The following is a 13,962-nucleotide window of genomic DNA, read 5'->3' on the forward strand; positions in this document are numbered from 1 at the left end:
TCTTCCCTCTCTTATTCCCACTCTTATATTTAACAGAGATCACTTTTCAGTTAAATTTAAGCACCTAAGAATAATTGTGTGTTAATTACAGAGTTCAACTAATAGTATTAAGTAGAACAAAAAAATACTAAAATGGATAAAGTATTAAGTTGTACATCAACAGTCAGGACAAGGGCTGATCAAGTCACTGTTTCACCTATTTAAGTAATGCAAACCCAAGTATTTTCTTTTGTGGCTACAACACACTTACGGACTGAGCTAAAAAGGGAAAAATTCACTTAAAATAACTGATACATTCTTCTGTCCAAAGATATAAGAACTAAAACTTAACATCTAATCACACAAATGCTATATAATAAGAGAAGGAAAAAAAAAGAGAGAAGATGGTCCAATATAATCAATGTCTGCGGTGTGTGCTAGGTGTGACCGGGGAGCTCTATTCAGTGCTCCAGGGTGAGGGGAGTGTCCAAGGTGACATCCAAATTGAGTCTGATAAATCTCTCCTTTGTCATTTTTTAAATCAGAGGGGAGGATTAATGTGCTCTGTTGGTGTGTTCTCACACTCACCTGCTCTCCTCCAAGGAGACCAATGCCAGGGCTATAGCCCCAGTAGGTATAACATTCATTTTCACTGCCACAAGAACCACACAAATGATCTGTGCTGTCCTTGGTGTGAGCATGGATCCACAGCACTGACCTTCACCAGGCAATCAGTGAGCCCTTAGCATGTGGAGCCACCCACAGTGACTGCCCAAAGACCCAGTCGCACCCTGAGCTCTCCCACGTAGCCACAATGTTTTCACAATCCCGTCACGTGAGCCTTCCACAGTCATAAGTACCCAGCCCTCTGTCAGTTCTCCCAGCCAGACTCAGGCATCTCCACTCTGCTGGTTGCTGGGCACATGAACACCAACTGACACAGCTGACACATGTGTCCAAAATGGCACCTGCCCTCTCTCAGCTAGTTACAGTATGCCAGTGCCAGGTGGTCAGGGAGAGAGAAATGTGCCACCCCTTTTTCCCCTCTAGGCTGGCAGGTACACAGTCCCCCACAGGGCTCCAAGCCTGACTCATGCCAGGGTCTCCCCTTAGCTTTGTCACCAGTGGCTTGGGCACCAATAGTCTGGTCTCACCTCACTCTTCAAAGCTGGTGCTGAGGCTCTCGGCTTCTGGGGTCCTGAGTTGTGTGTATCCACACCTTCCACATAGATCCACAGTGTCCCTCTAATTTGCATGGAGTTTCCTCTTCCATTTTCTCCCTAACTCTTCCCTGAGATTGGACTCTTTCCACTTTTTTTTTTAAATGATATTCCCCTAGACTAGAGCAGTAAGCTCACTCCCTATTCTGCCATCATGGTCTCTCCCCAGGTGATTCTTCCAAATTGACATTTGATTTTATATGTGCTGCCAAATGGAGTACAGATATTTGATTCTGATTATTGGTTATAGCCCTTGTCTATGCTCTTGAGGAACAGTGATTTCTCTACTTACTGCTTGTTGAATTCTTTATTTAGTGGAGAGTTAAGCTTGTAATATAAAGAAAATTCAAAGTATGGCATCATTAAAAATTAAAAGAAAGATAGAAAAGGAAGAGAAGGAAGGATCAGAGCAAGGGAGGGAAGGAGGGTGGGAAGTATTATTTTGCTTTTAAAATTGTATATATTGAATTCATGAAATTTGTTTCCTTTTTATAAACAAAATATTTAAAAACCAAGGAAGTGAGAGTGCTTGTGTGTACATGAGTAAATGTGTTTCAAAAAACCTCAAATCACCTTATGCAAAACACTGAAGAATATTTTGAGCCCAATCATTTATTTCTAGGAGGTGATAGTTGTCTACAAGTGGGAAGAAAAAAAAGGGAAGGGAAAAACTGAAGGAAACAAAAGAGAAAAAGTCAACAAGTGATTGGAGACCTATGGGAAGCAAAAGGCAATGAAGAAATGAAAGAAAGCAGAACCAGATAGTAGGAGGCAGCTGGTGGAAGGAGTGGAGTAGAGGACTGAAGAACAGAGAAGGGCTGGCATTGTGGCGTCGCGGGTACAGTTAGAGTCCAGCTGCTCCACTTCCAATCCAGCTACCTGCTAATATGCCTGGGAAAGCAACAGAAGATAGCCCAAGTCTTTGCGCCCCTGACACACATGTGGGAGACCCAGATAAAACTCCCAGCTCCTGCCTTAGGACCAGCCCAGCTCTGACCATTGAGACCATTTGGGAATTGAACCAAGCAGATAGAAGATCTCTTCTTCTCTCTCTCTCCCTCCCACCCCAACTCTGCCTTTCAAATAAATAAATCTTTTAAAAAAGAGTCGGAGAGGAGCAAATGGCTGCTGAGCAGACTGGTTTCTCTTTGTCTCTGATCTCTGCCTGAAGCAGGGTAAAGGAAACACGGAGCAACTGCCTCGCTGTAGTGTGACCAGATAGCAGCAGCCTCCCTGTGACTGGAAAAGGGGTGCAGAGCAGGGTGAGTTCTCACAGACGCGGAGCCATGCTAACTCCCAGTCGCTGCGGTGACAACCAAGCATTTCCTTTGTATATGCTTGCCTAATTTGCTGCTGCCGAAATGGTGATTCAAGAATCAACAAGCAGCTTGGGCATCGCCTAGTAGTTTGTTTAAAAATGTATAATTTCCTGCCCCATTCCAGACCCACTGAATCAGCATCTGCATTTTAACAAGGTCTCCAGTTGATTTGTGTGCTCACTGAAGTCTGAGAAATATTGTGCAACACGGGATGCATCCCTGGGGCGACATGAACACTGCTTTACATTCAAATAAATGAAGAGCCAGCCACCAGGGTGCTGTAAAAGCAACCTGGTATCTACGTCAAGTGACATTCTAGGGTAGACGGCAATTCTTGAACATTCCCTAAGAAATGAGGGTCACTATTACCGTGTACACTCCTGGGGTTGCATTGCCTAGAAAATAAATGTCTGGTTTTGAAGTAGTAGCAAAAACCTACCATCAATGGTACAGAGTCTCATTCTTTTTCATATATGTATACATATAAACACAAATACACACACCCATATATATATATATATATATATATATATAGGGTGTGTGTACACACTATAATCAAAATCAAGATTATGTTACCAAGTCACTTTATTACAGACCTGTTTGAGATAGAGAGAGTACACTCCCATCCACTGGTTCAGTTCTCAAATGCTTGCAATGATCTGGGCTGTGCAAAGCCTAAGACAGGAGCAAGGAACTCAATCCTGGTTTCCAAATGGGTGGGAAGAGCCCAATAATTTGGGCCATCACCATGCCATTCCCAGTATGGTCCAGTTGACCTTAAGAATAGTGTAGTGCCCTCTCCCATTTGTGTGATGACATTATGTGTGATGATATTATTGTGTAGAATGTCTTATTGTTGTGATCAGATAAATACATCAGAAGTTGAGGCCTATCATCAACCTACACAGTGGTCATTTCACATATACATGTCTATCTATCTATCTATCTACATACATATATATATATATATATTTAAATAAAATTATAAAGTTCAAGACTGCACTCTCCAGTGATGTATATGATAAAAATAGTAGCTTTGGGATGCATGGCAGTTATGTTTTTAGAAAGCAGAATAACTGAATGATTTGTTCACTCTCCTTCATTCACCAAAGTGAACACACATTTTAATTCTACTCAAGTCTAGTCTCTAATTCACTAATGTATTTTTAAAACAAGACAATTACATGAATCAGTTATATTTGGAGAATTATAAAGAACAATATAATTTTTAAAAGTACCTCCAAGAATTTTTGCTAAGGATCAGTGTTGTTTCTCTAGGCATTTGTATCTCATGACTTCCAAAAGAAAAGATAATGAAGGTCATATTTTTATTAATCCATCTGGATTGAAAATATTAATTATCACTTAGTAATAAAGGAAGTGAGAATTGTTACACTGGTGGGAAAGGTAAAATTTGTTCTCAGAGAACAATTCTCACCTGCTGACTGGATACTGAACATTTTATGTCATGTGTTATGAAATGAAATTAGACAGTATATTATCAGTTGACAGCAAATTTCACACAATTAATAAACTATTTTCATAATTCTTTTCATTTACTCATGGTTTAGAAAGTAGTGGCTTTCAATAAACTTGATTTTCTTCAATTATTCTGTCTTATACACTATCCAATTCTTACCTAAGACCAATTCATCTCTGTTTCTATTACCACTTTATTTCCAGATGCTATCACAAATTCACATAATTGTCATGGGTTTATTAATCAATGACAAAGACAAAATTGTTTCTAGAGACATAGAATTTGAACTGGAGTTATATATATTTGAAAAAAAAAAGATTTTTTAAAGCTCACTAACATAGAATAAACAATATAGTTGGGGATTTATACATTTAGAAATAAAATATAAGTAGAGATAAATATGATATATATGAACATATGTGACTATAATGTATAAGAGACTCCAGAAAACACAATTGGCATAAAATACTACTGTTAAAAGAAACATTCTCTCAGCCAGCGCCACAGCTCACTAGGCTAATCCTCCACCTTGCGGCGCTGGCACACCGGGTTCTAGTCCCGGTCGGGGAGCCGGATTCTGTCCCGGTTGCCCCTCTTCCAGGCCAGCTCTCTGCTGTGGCCAGGGAGTGCAGTGGAGGATGGCCCAAGTCCTTGGGCTCTACACCTCATGGGAGACCAGGATAAGTACCTGGCTCCTGCCATCGGATCAGTGTGGTGCACCTGCCGCAGCGTGCTGGCCGTGGGGCCATTGGAGGGTGAACCAACGGCAAAGGAAGACCTTTCTCTCTGTCTCTCTCTCTCACTGTCCACTCTGCCTGTCCAAAAAAAAAAAAAAAGAAAAAAAAAAAGAAACATTCTCTCATATCTGAAGTCTAGAAGTTTTAATAGGCTAGAGTTTTTGCTAGTATCTGGCTGGGTTATTTATTTAGCCTTGAGACACTACAACTATGTTTCAACAATCTACTCATGAAAACAGATAACGTGATTGAATTTAAGCAAAAGTGGAGAAAAATATGGGTTTGAGATGCTTTCCTGTGTTTCACATTCCACACTGTGTGGATTCGGGGCCAAATTTCTGCTCTTGGATTCTGTTATTTTGCTGCTAAGGCTTCCTTTTTTTTTTTTTTTTTTTTTTTTTTTTTGGCGCACTGCGCCTATCCGAAGGCAGGAGCCAGGTGCTTATCCTGGTCTCCCATGGGGTGCAGGGCCCAAGCACTTGGGCCATCCTCCACTGCACTCCTGGGCCACAGCAGAGAGTTGGCCTGGAAGAGGGGCAACCAGGACAGAATCCGGTGCCCCGACTGGGACTAGAACCCAGTGTGCCAGCGCCGCTAGGCGGAGGATTAGCACAGTGAGCCACGACTGTGGCCACTGTGGCCAGACTTCCTTTCTTACCGTGAGTTCCCCTTCTTGATTCCTGTGTAGCAGTTTCCTTGTTCTGCTTGACACCATTCTCGAAAGTTACACAGGAATGGGCTTACAGAAAAGAGTTTCTATCTTATCCTGCTACAAGGATATGGTAAACATGAACTAGTTTTGTTCTCAAAGAAATAAAACTTTTTTAAAAAAATGATTGATTTCTTTGAGAAGCAGAGTTACAGAGAAGCAGAGGCAGAGAGAGAGGAGGGAAGTCTTCCTTCTGTTGGTTCACTCTTCAGATGACCACGATAGCCAAAGTTGGGCTGATCCAAAGACAGGAACTAGTGTGTTCTTCCAGGTCTCCCACGCAGGTGCAGGCACCCAAGCACTTGGGCCATCTTCTGCTATTTTCCTAGGCCATAGCAGAGAGCTGGATTGGAGATGGAGCAGCTGGGACTCAAATTTGCGCCTATATAGGATGTCGACACTGCAGGCGGCAGCTTTGCTCGCTATGCCACAGCGCCAGCCCCAAAATAAAACTTAAATGTTGTATACTTCAGATGTATATTCATTTAAAATAATTTTCTAATTGTATCACTATGTACCTACCTTTAATATATAAAATGTGAAAATACAAAAAAAAAAAATAAAGCAAATACCTCCTTTAAATTTTAGAATGTGAAACTGATTTTTTTGTTTGTGGCTTCAGAAGACTCTCCAAAGGGGACAGAGCATACTTGTTTGCAATTTGCTGTAGTCACTCTCGCTTGCACATAGCAGAGACTTACAGGCCACCGGGAGACTGGAAACCTTCACAGTGGGAGAATGGGAAGTCCCAGGCTCCTACTGAAAGGGGTAATTGCATGAGGAAGGTAAGTAGGAGAAGCGTTCAAATGATTTGCTTGGGGAAAATCTGTTTCTGTTTGGTCCTGAGCTGAAAGTGTGGATAATAACAGAAACCTGGCTGCTGCTGGGTCATGACCCGACTGTTCTCTGCTGAGTGCTACAGAGGTCCCGGGCCGACGTTCTGTTGTCACGTAGATTCTAACCATTGGGTACCAGTGTCTTTTCTCTCAGTTCTCTCATTGGTCAGCTTCTCACTTTCAAGAGATTGACAATTCAAGGAAAGCTAAAGATATAGATCTTTAACTCACAGGGACTGATCAATTATTTCTATAGCTAATTGTATCATAAGATCTGATGAGCCTTTTTGTTGTACCATCATGTTAAATGATGAGAAGGTGATTGCATTAAAACTCAGGTTAGAATATAATAGGTCAACATCAGGATGACTATGACAAAAACAAGATTTATTAAAATAGAGATAAGACACTTCAGAACCAAGAACTTCAATTGTGCAGCTTAGACTAAGAGGTAAACTCAAAAGACTATAAAGATGTATCTTAAACAGTCGAGTAGCTTTTCCTGGGGAAATATGTAACCTAACCACTGTATCTGCTTTATTGATTCAAGTACAGGAAGAAGCATTTACTTGGAACAAATGTTCCCAAGACCAGCCATTGAGAAATCCAGAGCTATGTATGATGTTTTACTGTTCATGCTGTTTTGAGATTGATCTGTATTCCAGTAGGGCAGGGGTGGTGCCATCAGTAATGTGATAACTTCCTTATTCTATTTTCCACAAGTGGGATCCCCCATTGGGAACACTCTTCTCATTGTTCACATAAATAATGGATCAGTCATCCTCCCAGGTAGAGCATCTGAATAATCAAGGTGACCTCATTTTAGAACTCTCATCTCAGAATTTCTGATCGTGGTCCTTCGACTGTTAGGTTTGCTATGTACAGACAGCTCTCAGTGCTATTCCTAGAGCACACAGTATGTTAGTCTGAGGCAAACAGGACCAGATGTCCTATCACAAACAAAATATAACTTAGTGGGGAGCACATGGAGGTCAGAATGGAAGACTTACGTTAGCTAAGTTGCATATTAGCATCTTTATTAGCATTTGTCATGTGGCAACTGTGTATGGTGCCTTGCCCTAAAATGGATGTTGAATTCAAAATTAGAGTTGCCCAAGTCATGGCCTATAGATTGCAAGTGTTAGTTAATTTTCTGGGAGAAAGGGACAATAAAAAGTCACAGTTGATTTGTTAAAGATACTCAGGTGAAAATGGCAGTAATATCAGCTACAGTTCTCCATGGCTGCATCTGATGGGATTGGAATATTATTTCAAGGAGTCTGGTGATGAAGTAAAACTGCAGGCAGGAGTGCTGTGAGAATATTTCAAAAAGTTCATGGGAATGGACTTTAAAATATTAGGTAGGGTTATTGATGAACATAGCCAGTAAATCTGAGTTTGTTAAAGGGCTTCACAACTGAAGTAAAACAGATGTGAATTTTCCCTACTAGCAGGGGCAAATGAATGACAAGATTCAGGTTTTGCAGTGAGATAGAGAGATGGGAGAGGGAGAGAATTACAGCATCTTATAGGGGTTGATAGGTTGGCTGTCAAGTGCTGTGTTTTTCCAGCTTGTAGCAATATCTGAACTATGGGAAGAACCAAGGGATCAACTTGGGTGACCTGACTTAGTTCAGCAGAAACACAATCAGGTTTTGCAGAACTTTTTCTTTTTTATTATCATCCTCAAAATACAGGTATAAGTATTTTGAATCTTCGGGAAGAGGAAGCTTTATTTTTTCTTCGATAATTCTCAAAAAGATGAGTTAAAACCTGGAGGATTGTTCATGTTGCTTATGCATAAACAGATAGCTAAATTTCTGGTTGTCACGCACTCTTAGAGTTGTTGAAAAACACGTTTCCAGTTACAGAAAGGCCTCAAAGTTGAACTCCTTTAACAGAAGGCTTATTTTTATTTTTTTTATTTAAGGTAAACAAAATTCATGTGTTTCATATATACAGATTTAGGAGCATACTGAAACTTCCCACTGACCCTCCCTCCCGCCCATGTTCCCACCCTTCCTCCTCCTTCCTCCCTTATTCACTCTCAATTTTTACAATGATCTATTTTCAGTTTACTTTATACTCATTATATTAACCCTATGCTAAGTAAAGAGTTCCACAAATAGTAAGAAGAAAAAAACACTGTTCCTCAATAATAGAGACAAGGGCTGTAAACAATCATCAAATCTCAAAATGTCAATTTCACTACTACATATTACATTTTAGTACTCTGTTAGTCAACACAGATCAGGGAAAACATATGTTTTTTTGTCTTTTTGGGACTGGCATATTGCACTAAGCATAATGGTTTACAGTTGCAACCTTTTTGTTGCCAAGACAGAATTTCATCATTTTTTTACGGTTGAGGAGTATTCCTTTCTCTCTCTCCCTCTCCCTCAAAATGTAAGATACACATACACACACACACACACACACACACACACACATATATATAATTTTTTATCCAGTTATCAGTTGATAGATATCTGGGCTGATTCCATGTCTTAGCTATTGTGAGTTGGGCTGCAGTAAACCCTGGGGTATGGGTAACTCTTTCATAGGCTGAATTCATTTCCTTCGGGTAAATTCCCAGGAGTAGGATTGCTAGGTCATACAGTAGACAAAATTCAGAAATCTGAGGTATCTCCACACTGCCTTCCATAGCAGCTGCACCAGTTTACATTCCCACCCACATTTGATTAGGGTACCTTTTCCCCCGCATCCTCCTCAGTATTTGTTATTTGTTGATTTCTGTATGGGAGCCATTCTAACAGGTGAGGTGAAACCTCTCTGTGGTTTTGATTTGCATTTCTCGGATGGCTACTGAACCTGAGCATTCTTCCATCTATAGCAGAGGGTTTCTTATGCACTTAATCCATTCATACTGATGCGTTGCATTCCAGAACATTTTGACACTCATTGCTGGTCATATCTGTCACAACGCAGGTGCTCATGGCATGTGGACTATTTGTTCAGAGATGTACCCTGAACACTAGAGAATTCATGTTATAGACAACATAGGACTTACTGTGGAACAACCACGAACAGGCCCAACTAAACACTGCTCCATTACCGAGATACCAAGCGTACTTTGGTGGCCTTTGCTGGTGATGCATTAGCTGGATCTTAGACACCTCACAGAGGGTTTTAGTTAGACTTGATTTTTGCCAGATGTGCGTATGGAAATCTCTTCTTTCTTTAGTTCCTCTGAAGGTGAGTGTGTGCTTTACAAAAAACTTCGGAAAAAAACCCAAAAAGTAAGCTCAAGGCTGAGAGGGAAAATAGAGGCTGTCTGTCCCCAACCCCCACCAAACCTAAACCTATAAGGAAAGACAGAGCATTTTTGAATAATAAGGCAGGAAATGCACTCTTTCAGTTGTTTGCCGGAATGGACAGAAACAAGTGTAAAAAGGTTTAAGTTAAGCAGTTTTTTAGCAACTTTCATTTTGCCAAAATACTTATTTGCCATTAGCAGCAGAATTTAAAATCGATTGTGTGAACAAGCTATATTTTCACCATTTGACCCTGGAAAGTTATAACTAATACAGGCTATCAAGTTTGCACTCAACTATGCAAAAAGTTTTAAGCAGTCTAATTTCGAACCATGCTGTATATTATTCTCATTCAAGATTAAGAAATATAAATGTATCTAAACTGTTGGCTTAATGTAAATATAACTTTGATTTTCCTTCAAGTGTTGATTAGGGGTTGGTTTCTTTCTTAAAGGCACTCATTGTACAACTGAAAGCAGCTGTCAAATTTCTGGCAAAATGCATATACTCATCCAGCGGGCTGTATATTTGCGTATGAATTGACATAAAATGTAAATGCAAAAAAAAAAAAAGAAAACTCTGAAGTAGGCAGGCATACTGGTCAAAATCGATTAGGTTTGTGAGCTGGAAGACTACACTTTCACTACGCTCCTGTGTGACCTCATGGTCCTACCTGACCACACCTGGGTGCCCACCAGCCAATCAGGTTAATTAACCACTCCCCTTTGGAAGTGGGTCAAAAGCCTGGGACACAGTGTGTCCTGGCTCTTCTCTTCTTCCCTGGTCTGTTGCCAGGATGGGGCTTGCTGTAGCCCTGTGCCTCCAGGGTGCGTGGCTTTGGGGCCACCTGCCCTAGGCTTCCTGGCCGAGATGCTCCTCCATGCGGCTGGTTCCTGGTGCTCGGTATGAACCCCTACTTACCTTTCTCTCTTAGATAAAGCTCTCACTCTCCTATGCATCTTTCGCACTAAATAAAAGCATAAAATGTACCATGCTGCCTCGTTTATTGATGCCGGTATTTAGAATTCTTCTCTAGATATTAAGCAAGAACCCTCTTTGGCTTATTAATATTGGGGATTTTTAAGTAAGCATATGGTGATATCATATGACACCCCAAATTCCTGTAGCATATGTGGTACCCCAGATGGCGCTTCTGGGGAACTTTAAGGGGCCATTATTTTTGTATAGATTTTAGGGTGTCATTCCCGATATTAACTCTATGAATTGTCTTTCTGAAAACTAAGTTTTGTTGGTCTTTATTAAGAAAGAGTATTTCTCCCTTGTATAGGGCATGCCTAAATAATGACTGCATTTTGGCAAAATTATAATTTTCTTTGGACTTTACTTATTATTTGAGCCAAGATGGAGTCAAAGCAAATCATTTTTAGTGGTTTCACTGATCTATTAACAAAATAGGAGATCATTTATATTTTGTGATAGAATTGAATTAAAGGGAAAACTTAGATGTATTAAATCTTGATCAAGCTGCTGAAAAATACAAGAAGGGACATTGTTGAAGTTGGGTTCTTAATGCCCCAGGCATATGGTTTTCACAGATGATGGCCAAAGGGTATTTATTGTCTTTTAGATCCAGAGGCACATTGGAAATCAAAGCAAGGATCATTACAATGAACCATTACAATGAACCCTTGGTTTTGCTAACAAAATTCCATTACAATTGGGTACTGTCGCTCCCCCTCTTCGCGGAGGAACGACACAGGACCCTGCGCTGTTCTTTTGTCTGCTCGGCCCTTCCCGGTTTGCTGCTGGTCCTTCCCGGGTTGGCTGCCGACCCCTCCACCTCCGTGGAGGGGCGGTACCCCCTGCCACTTTCCCCGCTTCCACGGAGGAGCGGCACACCGCCGGCCAGCTCTCTCAGGGGCTGCTCAGGTGTTCCTTCAGATGTTCCTCTTAGATGTTCCCTGGTGCATGTTGTCTCTCTCCTCCTTTATAATCCTCTTCCACCAATCCATGCTCTGCTACCCACACGCCAAGCACGCTGCTCTCCTCCAATCAGGAGCCAGATCAGCTCCTGCAGCTTATCAGTCAAATTGGCAAGAGGCAGCTGCGTAGAAGTTTACTCCTCCCCAGCGCCATATTGTGGGAGAGCAGATGCATAGAATAAGTCTTAATTCCAGTAACTTAGTATAGTCTCAGTTTCTCCCCACAGGTACTACTAAAAACAATTTCCGATAATCCTAAACTCTTGAAAAACATCAGTATCATCATTTATTTGATATCTTTACTGGGAAAGTTGGAGGATAAATTTGGGCATAAATCCTTCAAATGTGCATCTGAACCCTTCTCTTATTTCTAGCTGCCAATGAAGACTGGATAAGTTTAGGTGATAGCTTGGTAGATTTAGCTACATTTTAATAGATTCCTCTTCACTTACTTTTTTCTGTGTAGCAGAATTTTTGGTGCATAGAGTGTCAGCATGATGTCAAGGCCTTTACCAGAGACAGGCATCAAATAAGGAAGAAGTCAAATAGTCTAGGATAGAACAATCTGACTGTGAGTAGAGGAGGCTCCTGGAACCTCAAGAAATCTTTAAGTCATTAACATATAATTCATGACTACAGAATGTTAAATTCTTCAGAAGCTCTCAAGTATATGCAAACTTCTAACTTTCCAGAATACTCAGGAGTGGGTCAAGGACTGCAGGCTTCCTCATTTTTTGTCCCTGACCATGTCTCAGCACCAACCAGAGAAGGTCAACTGAAGACTTCTTGTAATTAGAGCATGCCTGGGGTCTGGTCTTTGTATACATCGCACCTCTGCTACTCCTTTGCATGCCTGTAAGTCTCCCTCCGCCGAAACATGTGGTGGTAACAAACTCCTTTATTCCTTAGGAAACCAGTAGAAAGATGTGCCTCCTTTTCTCATTTTTTCTATACTAATATTAAAGGGAAAATAAAAGCTTCAAGTTATTGGAATGAGAATAAAAATACATTATATTATTTCCTGATCATATCTATATTTATGTAAATTATATTTACTATATATATGAATCAAATACATGTTTAGATTATTTTCCCAGACTCACCTATTAACTCCTTGAACTAGTATTTTACTATATGCCTTTAAATTTATTTGCTTATTTAAATTTTATTTGAAAGATAGATAAATAGAGACAGACAGAGACATAAGGAAATGCATAGAGAGATCTTCCATCCACTAATTCACTCCTCAAATGCTGCAAAAGCCAGGTCTGTGCCAGGCTAAATTCAGGGACCTGGAATGAGATATGGATCCCTCATAGCGATGACGGGGAGTCAAGCACCTGCATGATCATCCACTGCCTCCCAGGGTGCACATTAGCAGGAATCTGGATTAGAACATGAGCACTCCAGTATGGAAGCAGATATTCCAAGCAGAATCTCAATTGCTTTTCCAAATGGCGGCCTCCGTCGTATGCCTTTGAAGAGAATAAGAACCCTTTTATCAATTAAGTTAAATAACAGATTAAATAAAAGTTAATTTCTGAAATATCAGTCACTTTTAATTTTTTTCCATCCACACATGTAATTCAGTTACTGATGGGTGTTGCTCCCCCTCTTCATAGAGGAACGACACTAGACCCTGCGCTGTTCTTTTGTCTGCTTGGCCCTCCCCGGGTTTGCTGCTGGTTCTTCCCGGGTTGGCTACCGACCCTTCCACCTCCGTGGAGGGGCGGTTCCCCCTGCCACTTTCCCCACTTCCACGGGGGAGCGGCATACCGCCGGCCGGCTCTCTCGGGGGCTGCTCAGATGTTATTCGGATGTTCCCCTTAGATGTTCCTGGTGCATGTTGTCTCTCTCCTCCTTTATAGTCCTCTTCCACCAATCCCAACTCGGCTACCCACACGCCGAGTACGCTGCTCTCCTCCAATCAGGAGCAGGATCAGCTCCTGCAGGTTACTGGTCGAACTGGAGGCAGCTGTGTAGAAGCAGTTTACTCCTCTCCCAGCGCCATATTGTGGGAGGGCAGATGCATAGAATAAGTCTTAATTCGAGTAACTTAGTCTAGTCCGAGTTGCTCCCCACAGATGGGGACAGTGTATGGAAGAGGTTTGCTCCACCTTTACGCACACAGGATAGCAGAGGATTTCTCATTATTGACAAGTGGCTTCTGAGATCACTACAGATGCCTTCTGTCTACAGAAGTGGAAGAAACAACTGATCCAATGCCCCAAGCCTTGAAGAAGCATGCCTCTTTTCCACTTGAATTTCATTGGCTAGAATTAAATATCTTATACTTAGCTACATAAATTCACAAATAGTAGATCTAGTTCCTGGCTGGGTAACCACTTCCTACAACAAGTCTACATTATAGAAGGAAACACTGGTCACATCCTTAGATTTCTTAAATTGAAGACAAAACATATCATTAAAGAAGACAATTAGGAACTTGTCTTTGGGCCATAAT

This window comes from Oryctolagus cuniculus, chromosome 10 (genome assembly GCF_051225735.1).
Source record: "Oryctolagus cuniculus isolate XC-2025 breed Fujian yellow rabbit chromosome 10, ASM5122573v1, whole genome shotgun sequence".
NCBI classification, from domain to species: domain Eukaryota; kingdom Metazoa; phylum Chordata; class Mammalia; order Lagomorpha; family Leporidae; genus Oryctolagus; species Oryctolagus cuniculus.